The sequence below is a fragment of the Halichoerus grypus genome, chromosome 2, assembly GCF_964656455.1.
Source record: "Halichoerus grypus chromosome 2, mHalGry1.hap1.1, whole genome shotgun sequence".
Taxonomy (NCBI): Eukaryota; Metazoa; Chordata; class Mammalia; order Carnivora; family Phocidae; genus Halichoerus; species Halichoerus grypus.
The window spans coordinates 190,605,013-190,624,132 of NC_135713.1; the positions used below are offsets into that span (position 1 = coordinate 190,605,013).

Sequence of the window (19,120 nt, forward strand, 5' to 3'; positions counted from 1 at the left end):
CAAGATTCAGGTGCTCCTCAAAAAGACGAGATCACAAGTGTTGGAGAGGATGTAGAGAAAAGGGAATCCCTGTGCACTATTGGTGGGAACGTAAACTGGTGCGGCCACTGTGGAAAACATTATGGAGGTTCCTCAAAAAATTAAAAATAGAAGGACCCTATGACCCAATAATCCCACTTCTGGATCTCTGGCCGATGGAAATGAGCTCACTATCTTGAAGAGATACCTTCATTCCCATGTTCATTGAAGAATTATTCACAATAACCAAGACATAGAAATCACTTGCATCCATCAACAGATAAAGAAAATGTGAAATATTACTCAATAACAAGAAGAAAGAAGCCCTACCATCTGTAATGACATGGCTGAACCTTGAAGGCACTAGGCTAAGTGAGATAAGTCAGACAGAAGAAGATGAATACTGGATGATCTCACTATATGTGGAATCCGAAAAAGCTGAACTCATAGAATCAGGGAGTAAAATGGTGGTTACCAGGGGCCAGGGAAATGGGCAGATGTTGGTCAAAGGGTACTGACTTCCAGTTATAAGATGAGTAAGTTCTGTGGAGCATCTAATGAACAGCATGACTAGAGTTAGCAACACTGTATTGTATACTTGAAAGTGACTAAGAGAGTAGGTCTTTACATCACACAAAAAGGTAGTTATGGGAGGTGATGGAGGTGTGAGCTAACCTGATCCTAGTATCATTTCACAATATATACATGTATCAAATCATCATGTTGGACACCTTAAGTTTACACAATGTTATTTGTCAATTATATCTCAATGAAGCTGGAAAAAGAGATTGGCTATATATCTTTAAAAAGAGAGATTTTTGGGGTGCCTGTCTGGCTTAGTCAGTAGAGGATGTGACTCTTGATCTCAGGGTCATGAGTTCAAGCCCCACATTGGGCCTAGAGCTTCCTTTAAAAAAATAAAAAGGGGCACCTGGCTGGCTCAGTCAGTTAAGCGTCGTCCAACTCCTGGTTTTGGCTCAGGTCATGATCTCAGGGTTGTGAGATCGAGCCCCACGTCGGGCTCCGTGTTCAGTGTGGAGTCTGCTTGAGATTCTCTCTCCCTCTCCCTCTGCCCCATCCACTTGTGCTCTCTCTCTAAAACAAATAAGTAAATCTTTAAAAATTAATTAATTAATCAATTAATTAGAAGAGAGATTTCAAGTGCCCCAGAGAACACCCAAGAGAGTTAGGAGTTCAAGTTTATTTCAACATCCCAAAGCTAAAATCTTTTACCTCTTCCTAACTTTCATGGCCTGAGAATTTGGCAGCATCCAGGGGACTTCCCTCATCTGAAGTCAACTTGGCCCCAAAGGTGTCCATTCAGCCCTCACTGATTAAGTGCTATGTGCCAGGCAGCGGGAAAGCAGAAATGAGTAGGGTCTGTCTTCAAGGTGCTCAAAGTCCATGGGAAGGAAGGACCTGGAAACAAATTAGAGCACAACAGTGTGCTGAGTTCCATAATAGCCATGTGCAGGGCTGGCTGAGAAAATACAAAGCAGGGAACCACCACTTCTTATGGGAAGCCCAGGAAAGTACTCAGATGAAGTTTGAATTGAGCCGAACATTGAAGGTTGAAGAGGAGTTTCTCACACAGAGAAGATGGAACAGTGTCCTGAATACACTAGGAGTCAAAATGTCAAGTGCAGGGATGCCTGGGCGGCTCAGTCAGTTAAGTGTCTGCCTTCGGCTCAGGTCATGATCCCAGGGTCCTGGGATCGAGTCTCGCATCGGGCTCCCTGCTCAGGGGGGAGCCTGCTTCTCCCTCGGCCTGCCGCTCCCCCTGCTTGTGCGTGGTCTCTCTCTCACTCTCTCTCTCTCTGACAAATAAATAAAATCTTAAAAAACAAAACATAAACAAACAAAAAACGTCGAGTGCTTACCGAGTTCAGATAGGTAACATAAGTGAATGGGCAGGCAGGATTAAGGCAGCAAGGATTGTTGGAGGTGGTGAACTGGAAGGCCCACATCCTACCTACAGAGCCTCTCTGCTGGGCAGACAGCCTGGTCTGGAATCAACTTCCATTTGCCGCATCTGCCTGGTGCGTTTGTGCAGTGCACAGCCCACACAACCCCACGTGGCTGTCCTGACTGCCCACACTGGCCATCAGCGGCATATCTCCCTGCTGAAGAAGAGAGCTTGGTTTTGCTACATCTTGCTTTTTCAAGAAAAGCCAGACGCTCAGATTTTCATGTAGAATTTCCCAATTTGTCGAATACCATCAAGGCGAAACAAAACCTAACAGACTGGATCTACCCTAGAGTTCTGGTTTGCAGCTCCAATGGCAACCAATCCCCAGGACACATTTCCCTCTCTCTCCTTCCCACATGCATCACCAACACAGTCTTTTGCTGAGATTTGACGGGGAAAGACACAATCGTTGATGACCCCTCCCCACCCCCAATAGGCTGCTGCAAAGGCCCGACAGAAAAACCAGATTGGCCGCCGAACAGGAGGAAACAACGTGGGGCTGCCAACAGCGGCCACCCCATGAGATGAATGGGTAAAACTTTAATTTATCTAGGCACCTTGCTTTGAGAGAGCCTCCCCTGCCCTCTCGGCTGCCCCGACCCCAAACCCCTCCTGTTTTGCTAATGATAAATGACAAGTAGTGGACGTGATTAATTAAGCCGCCCCCAGTAGCCAGCGGTAAAACCCACGGCCACAAGCAGAGGAGGCATTCAAAGCATTCCCGCTGCCCCCGCCCGGGGCACAGGCTCCCGGCTCCCTCCTGCCCTGGGTAGAGCAGGTCCCAGCGGCCACGGCCTCGCACAAAGGGCCTTCCTAGGAACTGTCTGGGCTCAGCTCTGTCAAATGGAAATCACCCATACGGGCCACACGGTAATTAAACTCCTGGCATTCTTTTGACAAAAAGTGTTCCTCTTGGGACATTCCCACAGGCTGCTGAAGGACTGTCTGGGCCCTACAAGCTCCCAGCTGATCACCAAGGGATTTTTGAAGTTGGCCTTGACTGTGGATCGAAAGGGGATGGGCGTTCAGCGGGTGAGGGTGGGGATGGGAAGTGCCTTATAACAGAATTTCACATGTGGTCTTTCGGCTTGAAGCACCAACACCTGTTTCTGCAGGACCAAGACGGACAGAGATAAAAACAGAGGTTCAGGGCCCTTTTATTTACTCTTCTACTGTTTGTTCGCTGATGTAACCCAAGCACCTAAAACAGAGCCTCGTGTCTGGTAGGTGTTCAATAAATATTTGTTGACTGATTAGCCGGAGACGTGCAGATGCCAGGTCTGAAAAGCAGCAATAAGGAGCAATTCCTGGTTGAGGTCCTAGAACGAGTGGCTTCGAATTGTTGCCACAAGATGGTAGATGTGATAAGGATTGGGGCCAGTGTCTTATTCAACTGACTGTCCCCAGAACCGGGCATGCTGCCCAGCCCAGGGCCTGCACGCAGTGGTTTCTTAACAGTAGTCGTTGACCGGACGACTTGGGGGCGAACCACATTCCCGGGCTGGTCTGGCCGAGCCCCACGGAGGCCTGACCCCGCCGTCCTTTGGTAGTGCCTTCAGCCGCGGTAACATTAGCTGCTGGGGGCGCAGCGACAAGGTCAAAAAGCCCCGGAGTCAGACCCGCGGCAGACGTCACCGCTGGAAAGGCCTGAGATCCCAGCGGGCCCCTGACCGGACAGCAAGAAAAAATGAATGAGCTACAATGTAGAGGCTTCTAAAAAATGCAACTTCATTTTCCTCCATCTCTCTTTGAGACCCTCACTCTGCCCGGTAGCGGCAAGCAATTCAATCAATGTCAGCTAAACTCAGTCATTTCAGATTTAAATGCAGTCTCTTCAGGGTTTTGTCATGTCCCTCTGCAGGTCAGCTCTTTAGTTCCAGAGGCTTCTGTGGCATCACGGGGGAGTGCTGAGCCAAGGTTACCGGCATCTGTCTTCACCTGTCTCTTGGACGAGCTCACTCTACCTCACTGGTATCTGCTACTAAACCCATGTCTTTTCTCCGTGGCCCTCAGTCCACACGCTCTGTGTCCTCCTCACCCTGCCCAAGAAGCCCTCCAGAACCACTCATCCTTGTCTGGCACCTTCCATGGCCTCCTTGAGAGTGTGGGAAGACCAGCAGACCCCTCATTACCCTAGGGTCCAGGGAGGCCCTCATTGCCCCTGGATGTCATGGTAGGATAGGGCTATTCCCCACTCGGGGTTCCGCATGGACAATGGGGGCACAGTGGCCTCTTCTCCCAAATTGGTTAGGAGGATTCCGTTGGTGCTCCCACCCCACTTGACTATTGTCTTCAGTCTGAGCTGTGAATGCCCATGAAGGGGAAGGTCACCAGCCACAAGGAAATGCAGGGGGAGGGAACACAGGTGACTTGGCAGCATTTAATCCCCTGAATGTCACCCTGGAGGTCAAGAAAGCAGTAAGGACTCACCCCAGGCCATAAAGCATCAGGCCAAGAGCCCAGGACTTGATAAATCACTCCTGAGCCCTCCTCCCGAAGCAGGCCCTGTCCCAGGTTCTAGCATGTTCAACTGCAACCAGCAGGGTATGTGTCACCTTTTAAAACCATGACTCAAAATTCTCTGACACTCTTCCTCCTGAGATCTAGGGTCTATGTCTCCTTTCCTTGAATATTGTGAGACCACTTCAATCATTAGAGAATAGCAAAGTGGCACCATGTGACCTCCAAGTCTAGGCCATCCCAGGCCCCCAGCTCCTGCTTGTTACCTGCAACACTTATCTTTTTTTTTTTTTTAAGATTTTATTTATTTATTTGACAGAGACACAGGAAGAGAGGGAACACAAGCAGGGGGAGTGGGAGTGGGAGAGGGAGAAGCAGGCTTCCCGCGGAGCAGGGAGCCCGATGAGGGGCTCGATCCCAGGACCCTGGGATTATGACCTGAGCCGAAGGCAGACGCTTAATGACTGGGCCACCCAGGCGCCCCTGGAACACTTATCTTTAGAGCGCAAGCTTCTGAGTAAAAAGTCCAGTTATGCCGAGGCTGCCATGCTGTGAGGAAGCCCAAACCACATGTGAAGGCCCTGTGGTTGACAGTCCCTGCTGAGCCATCCCAGCCCAGGCACCGGACATTTGAGAGAAGAAGCCCCCAGTGATTTCAGCCCTCGGCCCTTCGAGCCACCTCCAGCCATCTGAGTCTTCCCAACTGAGGCCACAGACATTGGAGAGCTGAGACGAGCCACCCCGTTGGGCCCCAGTCAGATTCCTAACCCTCTGAGTCTTGAGCCTAATAAAATGGCTGTTGTCTTATGCCACCAGGTTTGGGGTGGTTTTCTCCCTCAGCCACGGATAACTGAGACAGGGTGCCATCTGGGCCTATTGGGATCATCTGGTCTCTCATATCCATGCTTCTGCCAACCCACTGGTTAAGCCGTATCTGCTCCCACCAGCAGGCCAGCGAATGTGTGATGGTGACCCTTGTTTTCGGGGACTTGGGTGAATGAAGCTGTTGCCGTGCATGGGTGGTAACAAAAGGATGTATATTCTGGAGAGGGCGCCCTGGCAGTATCTCAGGGAAGTAAGGGAAGAGAAGTGAGACTGACCGGCAACACACTCCGTTCCTGGCCCTGGCCATCCTCCTTTCATTTATTCAACGAGGGGTCTTTGAGCATCGACTAAGGGCCAGGCCCTGGCACTTAGACTCTGGGACATGGACACAGGCCCATCCAGCAAGAGACAAACATTAAATAATTATTTAATGCACATGCCTTGAATGAGAAGTGTAGGGCATCCTGAGAGTGGGCGGGGAGTTACTTCATTCTCGTAACATCCTCCTAAGGTGAGTATTATCCTTTCTATTTTGGAGGGGGACCCTGAGGCCCAGAGAGGTTAAGTGAGCTTCCCAAGCTCACCCAGCAGGGGAGAGACATCAGACTGAAAAGAAGCCCAAGCAGGGCCCTCAAGTGTCATCAGAAAAGCCCAGGCACAAATGACCAACTGGGCTGGCTCTGGGAGGGACAGCTGGGCCAGCACCCTCAGACTGGCTGCCTCTGAAGGAGCAGCATGAATCCCCGGGAAGCCGCAGGTGCTTGTTAATCCAGCAGGGCCACCCCTGTCTTCCCAAGAGGAGGTCGTCCTCTCCTGGGCGGGGCTGATGGAGCTTCTAAGTCCTCTGCAAGTCCCTGGGCGTCACACTGGTCACCTGTTAAATGCGGGCAGGAATAGCCGGGACACCTAACCCATGCCTTGATTTTGAGTCCCAGCGGCCAGGGGCAGCATCTGGAGCTGCGGTCGGAGGCCCAGACTGCCCGGAGATCCTACAGGAGAGTGGTTTCAGACTTTGGGGTGTGGAAGAAGCACCCGGAGAACAGGTCAAAACGCTCGGCTCCCACCTGGAGAGATTTGGATTCAGTGAGTCTGGAGTGAAGGCCAGGCACCTGTATTTTTGAGTTCCTCCCGGGTTCGGACACACAGGGTTCACACCCCAGCATTTGGGTACCCCTGCCTTAGAGCATCCTCTCTAGCGCACCTGCAGCCGACAGAAGAGGAAATTAAGTCAGAGGAGGACTGTGAACAGCGCCCTCACCTCTGTCAGAACCTCAGCCTTTGGCCCTTGACAGGCAGATGGGAGGCAGATGCGATGGAGACACTCAGCCTCCGCCTCTGACCCCCACCTCCAGCTATTTCGGATTCCAGGGGAAATCCTATCTTCCTCTGGGCAGGGGAATCAGACCGGCTGGATGTGACGCCCAGCTCTGCTACTCACTAGCAGGGGGATCCAGCAGTTTTGGTAAATAATCGGCAGGACATTTTTAAAAATATATTTTTTATGTTTTATCCTTTTTATACAGTCTTTAGAATAACCAAAAGGGGAGAGAAAGCTAGGACACTAAAAGAGGCAGGCAGGTGATTAGGCACATAAATCATTAGATAAGTTGGCGGCAGGCTAATGGTTTGATTCCCATGACATTGGACAACTTACTTGTGCATCCCAAAACTCAGTTTCCCCACCTGTAAAATGAAGCTGATAAAACCTATTTCACAGGGTCGTTGTAGGGACGTTGTAAGGTGGCATTAGTTACATGCCAGGTAGATGGTGAACATTCAATAAATTCGACTTCCCTCCCTCCCTGAGCATTCGGACCACACAGAGGCCTCCCCTGCTCTTGGCTTTGGCTTTGAGGAGCTTGTGGTCGTTGAGAGGATTTCACACTGGAAGTACACGCATTCCAAATTGATACCTAACTGTATATTTTTTGGTGTAAACTATATGTCGACTCTAACTTTATCCTGGGGGAGCTTTGTTATTTGTTTCCCTTTCGTGAAAGCTATAATAGAGGAAGAGAAAGCCTGGCCTTGTACATTCCAATTCCTAAATACACAATTTACAATTTTCTGGGATATTATTTAAGTTTATTTTAGTTCTGGAGTCTCACCATCTCCATGGGGAGCTTATTTCAGTTCCGGGTGGACTCTAGAAAGGCCTGGAATGTCTCAGAGGGAGGGAAGGACAATCTTCACATTCATTAAATAGCAGGACCTGGGGTCTTTGCAGGATCTAGGACTTGGAAGCTTCCCTGACCCCAGCTGAGGGGTCTCAGGATGGGGGCTGAGCTCACACCAAGCTGTCCTTTTCGTGACCTTTGGTGGTTGGGCTTCTTTCTGGCTTTGCCATTCTCTGCTCATACTGAGGCCAATGAGGGACATGTTGGACCGCGGTCTGACCAGGGGTTCCAGCTTCTTCTCCTCTTTCTGGAGATGATCACAGACCTCTCTGCTCGTATCTGGCCCCCTGTGTGAAAGACCTGTGACGTTCATCCGATTCTCAGAGGGCTCAGGGGACCCCTGAGGAATAAATGCCACCAGCCACATGGTCAATGTCTCCCTGTCTCCCACCCACTCCCTGCCCCAAGCCCTGTTCTTGAGACAAGACCTTCTCTGGCACTCAGTGACAGGACCCCAAAGAAGGCCCTGGTCTTGCTGAACATCCTCCCAGGAGGACTTCCATTCCTGGCCCTGCGGGGAGTGCTATCCTTGCAGGGGACGATGGAACGGGGCAGCCTCATGGGATCTCCCTCCTTGTTCAGATAATAAATTCCTATCTGGAGTTCCACACTAGGATTCTCAAACTTCAGTGTGCAGAAGAATCAAGGGTGTTTTTAAAAGCACCCCGGGGGATTCTGATGCGGGTGGTTGCCTGGAGAAACTCTGGTTAAAAGTTGCTCTAAAGCTGTTCCAAGCTGCTGGATGTCTTTGAACTGTCTGAAGCCCAAAAAAAGGAGGTGCCCTTTAAGAAGGCTGGTTGTAAAGCAGAAGCCCTGCTCCCAAGGAGAGCAGGCTCTGAGCACGTTAATCACAGGAACAGCGACGAAGTATAGCACCACTGGGCCCTGGGCCCTGTTCTGAAAGCTCACAAACCACGGCCCCACGAAGGAGGTGCTCTTCACATTTTCATTTTCCAGACGAGGAAATAGGCACAGAGAGGTTGAATGGGGTATCCAAGGCCCCGCAACTACCCTGGGCTTTCAACATAAGAGTTTGAGAGAGATACAACCCAGGTCCATGTAGAAAATGGCAAGAAGCTCTCTGACCTGAGCCGAGAGCACGCAGAGAGGGGTCATGGGACGCGCACACCGGTAAAGGTAGTTTGCCACTTGTTGTATAATAAAGAATTTGTCTGGTCTTTGTCCTGGGTTTATGGGAGGGAGCTGCTAAACCCTTGGAATTTCCCTGGTGATAGGAGTCTTAGTAGGTCCCTGAGATCACTCTGAGTTTCTGCTAACAAGGTGATTCATGGGGACCCTTGATAGTTTTGGGTTTGGGGCTGGTCACCTGAAAGGGTTGGGGCTCTGAGCCATGTGATACCTGCCTGACCTCTGGGGAGGGAAGGGGGCTGTAGATTGAGTTCAGTCATGTGGCCGATGATCCAATCATTAATACCGATGTAACGAACCTCCAATAAAAACTCTGGGGAGTAAGAACAAGTTTGGTTGAGGTTTTCCGGTTGATGAACACATCGCTGTGTTGGGAGAGTGACACATCCTGATTCCATGGGGAGAGCACATGGAAGCTCTGTGTGCAGGACCCTCCTGAATCTCTTCATTTGTCTTGTCCTGATTTGCATCCTTTGTAGGATAAAACTGTAATTGTAAGTAAAGTGCTTTCCTGACTTCTGTGAGTCATTCTAGCAAATTATCAAATACGAAGGGGTTGAGGGAAACTCCAAATTTATAGCCAGGTGGTCAGAAGTGCAGGTGGCCTGCAGACCCCCCCCCCCCAAACTTGCGGCTACTGTCCAAAGTGAGGGCAGTCTTCTTGGGGCCCTTAACCAGCAGAGTCTAACACTAATTCCAGGTACTGCTGAATTGCATTTAGTATTGTGATGCTAGATTCATGAATGCCTGATTCAAGAGTTGGACCTTATTTGCTTGGTGGCTGGGAATCATAGGCTTATGAGAAGATGATTGTCAGGATTAGTAACTGGGATTCTGGAAGAATAATCCAGCAGAGACTGAGGCTGGCCAGAGTTCTACCTGAATCCCAGGCATCCAGTCTCAACGCGGGTATGCAAATGCTGGCTACCCGAGATGCTTCCTTTCCAAAAATAAGGAGCAGCTACAAGGCAGCCCACATACATTGGTAGCCTTGGAACCACTTCGGGTAGTCCAGCCAAGAAGCTGCCCCAAATTCTCACTTCTGGGAGCAGAAGTGCCGTTGCTTCTTCCTGGTTCACACTCTGCGGACATCAAAGCTCATTTAAGAGTCCTGGATGCAGACCCAGCCCAAGGCTTCTCTTTAAAACACAACGGTCTTGGGGTGCCTGGGTGGCTCAGTTGGTTAAGCATCTGCCTTCGGCTCAGGTCATGATCCCAGGGTTCTGAGATGGAGCCCCACATCGGACTCCTTGCTCAGCCAAGAGCCTGCTTCTCCCCCGCTCATGCTCTCTCTCTCTCTCTCTCTCGCTCCCTTGCACACACGCACACAAAAATAAATTAAAAACACAAGGGGTGTAGCAGTAGAAATCAAGCTACAGCTTCCCCTTGGGTATATGGGACACCTGGAGCCCCTTTTCTTAAGCTTCCTGTGTTCTCCAGCCTGCTTCTTTCCAGCGACAGCTAAGCGCTGGGAAACTGTATTTCGACATTTCTTGAATATCCTCAGCAAGCTGGGCTTAGCGCTGCATGCTCCCCCTCACTGGACCTGATTCAGCCTTCACTGAAACCCTACCCGAGGAGATGACTTAATCTCTGGGCCGAGTGAGTGGAGCCACGAAGTTTGGATGGGTTTTGCAAGACAAAAACCTAAATCTATTTTGTGGCTGCCGATACACATTCTGACTTCACCACATCCGCGGTCATTCCAACCACAAACACAAAAGGTGCTATAAATTCATTTCCATGCGGTATTTCATTGTTTCTAGCATCATTCATTTCTTGATAACTCAGCCGGTCCAAATAGTCCATCCAGGTCTGTCATTGATCCCAAGAGTCCCATTGGGGTGTCCTTGACTTACTGACGGTGTTAGACCTTGATGGCTTACAGCTGTTTCTTTCCACGAACTATACTTTCTCATCGAATTTGATGAGAAAAAATTTTGAGAGAGATGCTCATCAAGAGGTTTAATTGCACTCCCAGAAGCAGCAGGCTCTTTGCATTTTTTATTTAATCTTTGTATTAAATAATGGTCATCAGAGAAAACTCGAAAAATATGGGCGTATAAAGAAGAAAAAAAAAGCACCCATAATTTCATGGTCTAGAGATAACTGATGTTAACATTTTGGCGTGTTTTCTCTGTCTTTTTTCTATGCACACACATGTGCTTGAACCTACCTGGGATTATCTCTCTAGACTTTGCTCTTGGTCCCAGCAAGCCCAGAGGCATCACTTGGGGGCTTGTTGAAAATGCAGAATCTCAGACCCTGCCCCAATCCTACAGAATCAGAATCTGCATTTTAACGAGGGAATTCTGTGTGTAGTAAAGGTCGACGAGCGCTGCTTTACCTCTTGCCATTTGCACTCTGCATTACATTGCAAGCATTTCCCCATGTCATTTAAAAAAACTCTCCTATAATATGATTTCTAATTGCATAACATTCCATCATGCATATGAACCACAATTTGCTTACCTCCTCTCCTCTTGTCTTCCCTATTATAGGGAGCACTCCAGGGAACGTCCTTGAATCTACTCAGCTCCCTATCCCTGATGACGTCATTGGAGCAGTTCCTAGAAGTGAAATTACAGAGGCAAAAGATATGATGTTACAGAATGTTTTTCATGCTTTTGGGCTGCTTGGCACCTTTTGAATAACCTTCTTATATTTGATCAATTTCCCACCTTGTGAGCTCCATCTCCCCCGGTAGAAACCCAAACTCACTTTCTCAGAGTTCCTTGAAGCTAAAGGTCAAGGCTGTGATCTGCGCTCCGCTGCTGAGATGCACCAGCAAGGGTGGTTCAGAGGAGAGCCAGAGAAGGGGGAGGCACCCGGCAGAGTCTGCTCTGGGGGGAGCAGGAAGGAGCAAGTGAGGGCCACCACCTTTCAAGGTTCCTGGCTTCTGGGTCCTGGGCCCAGGCTGCAGTGTGATCTGATGCCTGCAATGGGCTTTTGCCAGGAGTCTTACCCCCAGGGGGACTTGGTCTCTGGCCCCCTGGGGGCGGGGGAGTTGGCCAGCTCCTTCCAATCCTTAATTTTTACCTGCTTAAACTGGCTATGAACCTGGCTGACCCCCAATCATTTTTAAGACTTTTGATACACATGGCTAAAAACTTTATAGACATTCTTTTTTTTTTCTTTTACTTATTGAAATTTATTTATTTTTAAGATTTTATTTACTTATTTGACAGAGAGCGAGAGTGGGCACAAGCTGGGGGAGGAACAGGCAGAGGGAGAGGGAGAAGCAGGCTCCCTGCCGAGCAGAGAGCCTGACATGGGGCTCGATCCCAGGACCCTGAGATCATGACCTGAGCCGAAGGCAGATGCTTAACCGACTGCGTCACCCAGGTGCCCCTATACTTTTAACTCTTACATTTAGGTCTTTGATCCATTTTCTAGTTAATTTTTGTATATGGTATGAGGTAGGGCTCCAAATTCATTCTTTTGCACGTGGCTATTTAGTTGTCCCAGCATCAATTGTTACAAAGACTATTCTTTTCCCATGAAATGGTCTTGGCACCCTTCTCAAAAAGAACAAAATACTTAGGAATAAACGTAACCAAGGAGGTGAAAGACCTGTACACTGAAAACTACAAAACACGGCTGAAAGAAACTAAAGAAGACACCAATAAAAAGACATCTTGTATTCAGAGATCACAAGACTTACTATCATTAAGATGTAATATTACCCAAAGCAAATCTACAGATTCAGTGCAATCCTTATCAAAATTCCAATGCTTTTTTTTTTTTTTGCCAAAAGAGAACAATCCATCTTAAAATTTATATGGATCTCCCAAATGATTTTGTTTATTTGTTTATTTAAAGATTTTATTTATTTATTTGACAGAGAGAGAAAGAGAGAGCAAGGGGAGTGGCAGGCAGAGGGAGAAGCAGACTCCCTGCCGAGCAGAGAGCCCGATGTGAGGCTCAATCTCAGGACTCTGGGATCATGACCTGAGCCGAAGGCAGACGCTTAACCGACTGAGCCACCCAGGTGCCCCTCCCAAATGATTTTGAATAGCCAAAATAATTTTGAGAAAGAAGAACAAAGTTGGAGGTTTCACATTTGTTGATTTCCAAACTTACTACAAAGCTACCGTAATCCAACAATGCGGTACTGGCGTAAGTCAGACATATAGAGCAATGGCATAGAATAGAGAGCCCAGAAATAAACTCTCATATACATGGTCACACGATTTTTGATGAGGGAGTAGGACCATTCAATGACGAAAGAACAATCTTTTCAACAAATGGTGTTGGAAAAATCGGATACCCACGCGCAAAAGAATGGAGTTTGACTCTTACATTAAACCATACACAAAGATTGACGCAAAATGGATCAAAGACTTAAACTACAGTTTAGTAAGAACTAACACTATAAAACTCTTAGAAGAAAACACAGAGGAAAAGCTTCGTGACTGGATTTGGCAATGAGTTTTTTGGATATGACGCCCAAAACACGCATGACAAGAGAAAAATAGGTCAATTGGACTACGTCACGATTAAAAGCTGATGTGAATCATAGGACACATGAACAAAGTTAAAAAGACAATCTTCAGAATGGGTAAACAAAATAAATAGACAAACAAAATGAATGACCAATGAATGGGTAAACAAAATGCGGTATACAACGGAATATTATTCAGCCTTAAAAAGGAAGGAAATTCTCACACATGCTACAGTATGCATTCACCTTGAAGACAGTACATTAAGTGAAATAAACCAGCCACAAAAGGGCAAATACTGTATGATTCTACTCATGTGAGGTCCCTAGAGTAGTTGAATTCATAGAGACAGAAGTAGAATGATGGGGCCAGGGGGATGGGGATATGGGACATTATTGTTTAACAGATCTAGAGTTTCAGTTTTGCAAGATGAAAAGAGTTTGGAGAAGAACAGTGAGTATGGTGGTACAGCCACCTGAATGTACTTAATACCATTGAACTGTATGTTTAAAAACGGTGAAGCTGATGAATTTTATGTGGTGCGTGTCTTACTACAATTAAAAATTTTTCCACCACCCAGCCAGAGCAATCAGGCTTGTCCCCCAGGCATTTGGATCTGGAGGGAGTCATCAATGGGGAAGAGCCGTGATTCCTGCCACGGGCAGCACACTGCAATGTCAAGGCCTTGCGGGCTTTCTGAGAACCACACCCCATCTGGCCCGGGTGTAAGACCTGCAGACGGCCTGTGTGATACTCACTTATCGATTCAGTTTGGCAGCATCTACTAATGATCCTTAAATCCTGTGTAAATGTATTCAGAGTGGCCCCAGGGGTTAAACATCTGGAGGTTCTCTCTCCAACAATAGCACTGCTGCCACAGCCTGAGGGATTTTCTGTTCTGTTTGCTATTAAATATTTAGTTATTGCATATTAATAAATGTCAGAAAGAGCACCCTCTTTCAGCCTGTGTGGGTCACGGGATTACAAAGCGGTACCTATCTTCTGGAAAGCCATCAGGCAATATACATCAGGAGCCACAGAAATATTCCCCTCCTGGGAAAAGAGATAATCCTAAATACAGACAAATCAATTTGGGCAAAGATGTTCAATGTCCGCGTTGGCACGACCACCTGCCTTGCATCCCCCCAGCCTGAGTGGGCAATACGTACTGTAACCAGCTTCTTTCTGGTGAGGGTAGATCCTCAATGTGCCACTCTAATGATTTATGATGTTCCAAGACTCCCTCTCCAGCAGGGATGAGGATAGAGAAGGGAAAGAGGCTGACAGGGCCAGAGAGTCCCATCCACTGTATTTACAATAATGAAAATATTACAAACCATCTGATGTTACAAATGTCCTCTTGCATAGCCAAGTGCAAGACCAGGGCAGGATCCCAGGGGCTGGGGTTGAAGCAGGGAGGTACTCTAAGCAACAAGGCATCAGATCTGAGGATGGCAGGACAAGGCCCAAGAGAAGCATTCTGGATCACTTGTTCTTTTTAATTGGTTACGGCGGGTGGTGGGCGGGTGGTTGTCTGGAGGGCCAGGGGTCCGAGTCTAATATTTCAATGGGTCTCACATTTAGCCTTCTACCATTCTTTTCAAATGCATTCACATGCTTAGTCCTAGACAGCGAGTCTGACAAGACCCAAAGAGGACATTTGTCGCTTGGCTTTGATCGTGTTAGTACCCCCGGAGAGTCAGAACCACCTGCGCTGCCTTATGAATTTGTACTTTTCTTGTGAGTTTCATAATCGTATTTCACCATATTATTGTCTAATAAGAGTATCCAGCTGTTCAATGTAAATATTAAAATAGCTGGCAGATCTTTATAACCCTCTTTTGGCATCCCTTCATTTCATGATACACCAAGAGTCTCAAAAATGGTAGGTAAATCAGGTTTTTCCAGTCTTCGAGAAGGCATCCTCTAAGTTGTCAGATCTGAGGGGTGAGTGCAATGTACAAACCGGGACACAAAGCACAAAGTCTGCGGCTGTGAGGACTCAGGAAGAGGTCAGGGAGGAAGGGACAGGATTGAGAGCATCAGGACTTGGGGCTCGAATAGGGCTGGGTGCCTGGAGTGGGGGCCTGGCCCCAGGATAGGACACAGTGCGCTAAGGGTGGGGGGCAGAAGACCAAGGCCAACCCTTAAGGAAACCATGGCCCATCAGCTCAATGGCCCAGGCAGCTGTTAGGAATAATGGTTATGAAGCCTCTGCAGCAACATGAAAAATGCTTGTACGCACAGGAAGCAAGACCAGAAGGAGTTACACCTAAATGCAAGCCGTGCTTGTGTTGACTGAGAGAGGTGGAATTGTGGCTGGGTTTCTTTGTTCAGTATTTTAAAATAAAATAATGGCACAAATCAGGGATAACTGAGTCCCTATCTCATCCAGCAGCCCTCAGACCCGTTGGGAGAAGCCCAGGCACGCCAAATTCCCACAACACGGCTGAGGGTCTCTCTCTCCCTCTCCTGGGGCCCTGAGCCACCTTCCTTGGGGGACCAGGCAGGGATTAGGGGCAGACTTTGAAGCTGGCAAGGTGCGGCTGTGTGGAAGCCAGCATGCTCTGGTTCCTGTCCCGGTTCCAGCTCCTTCGCGGTCAATCTAAAGCAGCCTTGAGGCGGGTCACCGCCACCCCACACATGCCCACTTCTCCAGCCAATCAGGCCCAAGGTGCCTCCAGGAAAGCGTCTTTCTCACTGATGTGCTGGAAGGAATCTCCATCCTGCTCTAACTCCTCGGGAGACCTGCAGGGGAGGTCCTCAGAGCATGGACCGCGGCGGCACCCCACTCATGGGCCTGAGCCCCCCGCCATCCCCTCAGCTCTTCGCAGCATTCCCGGGAAGGCAAGGAGACTTTCTTGGGGCCAAGGCGTTGCTGGGCCTCTGTGTCCAGGCCAGGCCCCTGGCAGGGCTCCACACCTCACCTCTACACTTATGCCCACTGCCTTCTCCCTGGCGGCCCACCTTCAACCCTTTAGGGAATGTGGGAACATTTAAATCCCATAGGATTTCAAAGCCCCTTGAGGGCTTTCAGTGAAAGCAAAAGATGACCTATAGGAACTTACAAATATTTTTTATAGTAATTATTATTAATAAACTATGTAAAAGTCATTCATTTTTCTGTTAGAAGAAACAGAAGTTTCTTCTATTAAAGAATCCAACTCAAACTATAAAAAGCAGATTCAGCCCAGTCAGAGTCAACCTGCTATGGTGGACTCTCTGCCTCAGGATCACTCAAGGCGTTTGGCAAAAATGCAGATTCCCGGGCTCATCTCCAGAGCCACCGGATCAGAATCTCAGGGAGGTGAGGATTAGGAACCTGAATTTTTAGCAAGCTCCCCAGGTCATTCTGGAGGACAGAGGTTGAGTGGCTTCTGGGCTGAGGGAGCCTGGCTCCCTGGCCGAGGCCGCACACCCTGAGCCGGCAGGCACTCCTGGTCCCCAAGAGACTCTGAGATCTGGGGCTGTGGAAGATGCAGCAAGCAATGGGAGCTGCATTACGGGTTTGTACCCAGTCCTCTGGGAGCACAAGAGAGAGTGGGACTCAGAGAGAGGAAAGACCTCTGGGGGAAGAGGTCTCGGGACCACATCCCGAAGGGGAAGTAGAGGTGACCAGCTAAAGAAGGGAGCAAGGGTGTTCTGGATCCAGGGCACAGCGCGGGGGACACGCTGGGAAAGTGTAAATCGCTCAGGGCCAGGGCAAGGGGAGGGGGGTGAGCAGAGGAGGCTGGGGTCTGGGTGGGGGCAGCTCTGCGCACTGGTTCCGTTAAGCTTCCCAGAAGCCCCTTCTCCATAGGGGTCTGGGGCAGAGTTGCTCAGAAGAGGAACTTCCGGGAGGTTTGGAAAAGAGAAGAGAGGCAGCACCACGACTCTGAGGGTTGTCTCCGGCGGGTACTGCCAGAGACAGAGGCGGGGTGTCCCCCCACCACCCCGTGGCAGCTCGTCCTTCTCCTCCTCTGGGCCCCGTCCCACCCACAGGCTTTGCTGAGCAACGGCTTCCACAGCCTCTCCATCGGCTGCCCTCCCGCCCCCTTGGGCAGCTGGACATGCTTGGCTTCTCAAATTTCTCTGCAAGCTCCAACTTGTGGCCCATGGCAAGACTTTCCCTGATTGCCCCAATCTCCTTTCAGAAACATCACTGATTTCAGCTCGCCCCACATTTGGGTAAAGTCCCATGCCTATAATAATTCCTTTATTCCCATATACGTTGCTGCCCTGGCTGGACCCTTTTCAGTCCTTATCATGAATCCCTTTTTAGGAGCATCTCTGTAAGCATCTCCCTCCCCCCTGACACACACGCAGCTCACCTGGGGCAGATCTCTTAATATCCAGGGCTGAAGAAGGAGAAGGCCCCCTCACCCTCACGTGTTAGGAGAGCTGTGCCCTCTTTCGGGCCACCCGCCAGGAGGAAGAGGAGGTGGCTTTCAGTGGAGGGGCTTCCTCAGCTTCAGGTCCTCTCCAGAAGTCCTGGGGGGCTTTGCTCTGGTTTGTACTTCTGGAAAGCCGTCAGGCCTGCTCGAAGACAAGATCAGACAACAGGTTGTCTAGGGCTCCTTTTCCCCTCAGGGGCCTCTAAACTCAAATGAGGTGGGGGGGAGCTGGGGCTGCGGGGAACTGAATGGGGCCCACTGAGGCACCTGGGAGGTTGCCAGGCAGTGGGAAGACAAGGAGCTGGAAAGCTGGGAGGTCTGACCAGGTCTGGCCCAGGGCCTGGCTGAGGTGAGGGCTCACCACTCGGGGGCCAGAGTGTTAAGCAGAGGAGGGGCAGAACCAGATTCTGCTCCTCTGAGAAACTGGCTTGGAGGAGGTGAGCCCAGAAGCCAGAGAACCTCAGAAGCCAGGACAAGGGAAAGGTGGCTGAACCAGGGGGTGGCACTGGAGAGAAATGAGGGGATCAGAGGGACATTAGACAGCTGGAAGGAGGAAGAAACCATGTATGTACATGGTGATCGGTGGGTTGGGTGCAGGGGATGAGGGGGGCGGGAGGAGTCATGGGGGACCCCAGGCGTCTGGCTGGAGTCCCTGAAGGATTGCAGGTGCCCAGCTGGTCCGCCCAGAGAGCAGAAGCCGCAGTGTGAACAGTATCGTCGATAAAATGAAGTCTCTAGTGAAGACATGACTATCAGAAAAAAAGGGAAAATAAGGTGATTGAGGGAAGGGAAGCATCTCGTGCATGAAGAGACTAAGAATGAGAAATAGAAAAGTTCAAAACATTTTTCCAGGTCTGGGGTCTCTCACCCCTGCTCCAGGAGGAGGGCCATGTGGGCCGACAGAGGCTCGAAAGTGTTCGGGATGCGGTATTTCAGTGACACCTGCCGTGGTGGGTTAACAGTGGTAGCAGGGGACACTAATACAAAATGACAAATCATGATAAGGGTTGGGAAAGAGAACAGCGGGGTCCTGTTTCAGAGGGGGAGAGGTCAGGCCTCTGAGGAGGTGACATCTGAGCTGAGATTGGAAGGCAGAGAATTCAGGAAGAGGGTTCCAGGCGGTGGGAATAGCGTCACCCTACCAGGGGTGATGCTTTCGAGGAATGGAAAGAGAGGCAGTGTGGGTGGAGGGGGGCCAAGGCTGGGTGGGGGCTGGGGACACCGACAGAGGGAGATGGGCTGGAAAGGAGGTGGGGGCTGACTGTGCAGGGCTTGGAATATTCTAGTAAAGTCTGGACCAAATGGTGCCTCGGGGCCCTTGTCACCCCAGGCTTCAAGGACATTCTTCCTGATTTCCCTCCGTCATAACAGGCTCGGGAGTCTGCTGAGAAGAGGGGGCACTCAGGCTCTCCTGAAACAGGTGACCTAGAACACACCCCTCAGTGCCCTGCAAACTGTCCAGCAACAGTTCTAGAAAAGTTCCCTTTTAAATTCAACTTCTCTTAGCCAAGCTGACCAGGGAAAAATAAGTCCCCACAAATAGCGATCACTGGCAAATAAGGAGAGTCATTATCTTAAATTGAGACTGGTTTCTAAGAAAAAAGAAAAAACCCAAATGCCACTGGCCAAAACCTCACCCCCACGCGCCCCCAGCACATACGTGAGGATGCTGGCTCACCGCCCTCCTTGCAAGTCCGGGGCTCAACA

At 49.5% G+C, this 19,120-nt stretch overlaps 1 long non-coding RNA gene across 1 annotated transcript; it reads right to left on the minus strand.

The window, feature by feature from the left end:
- Positions 1-1,339: 1,339 nt before the first annotated feature.
- Positions 1,340-19,120, minus strand: LOC118522316 (uncharacterized). Its single transcript, XR_004910566.2, has 5 exons — positions 19,074-19,120; positions 17,986-18,162; positions 17,351-17,555; positions 11,071-11,168; positions 1,340-1,437 (listed from the first exon to the last, which is right to left on the minus strand). It is a non-coding gene; the product is annotated as an uncharacterized LOC118522316 (long non-coding RNA).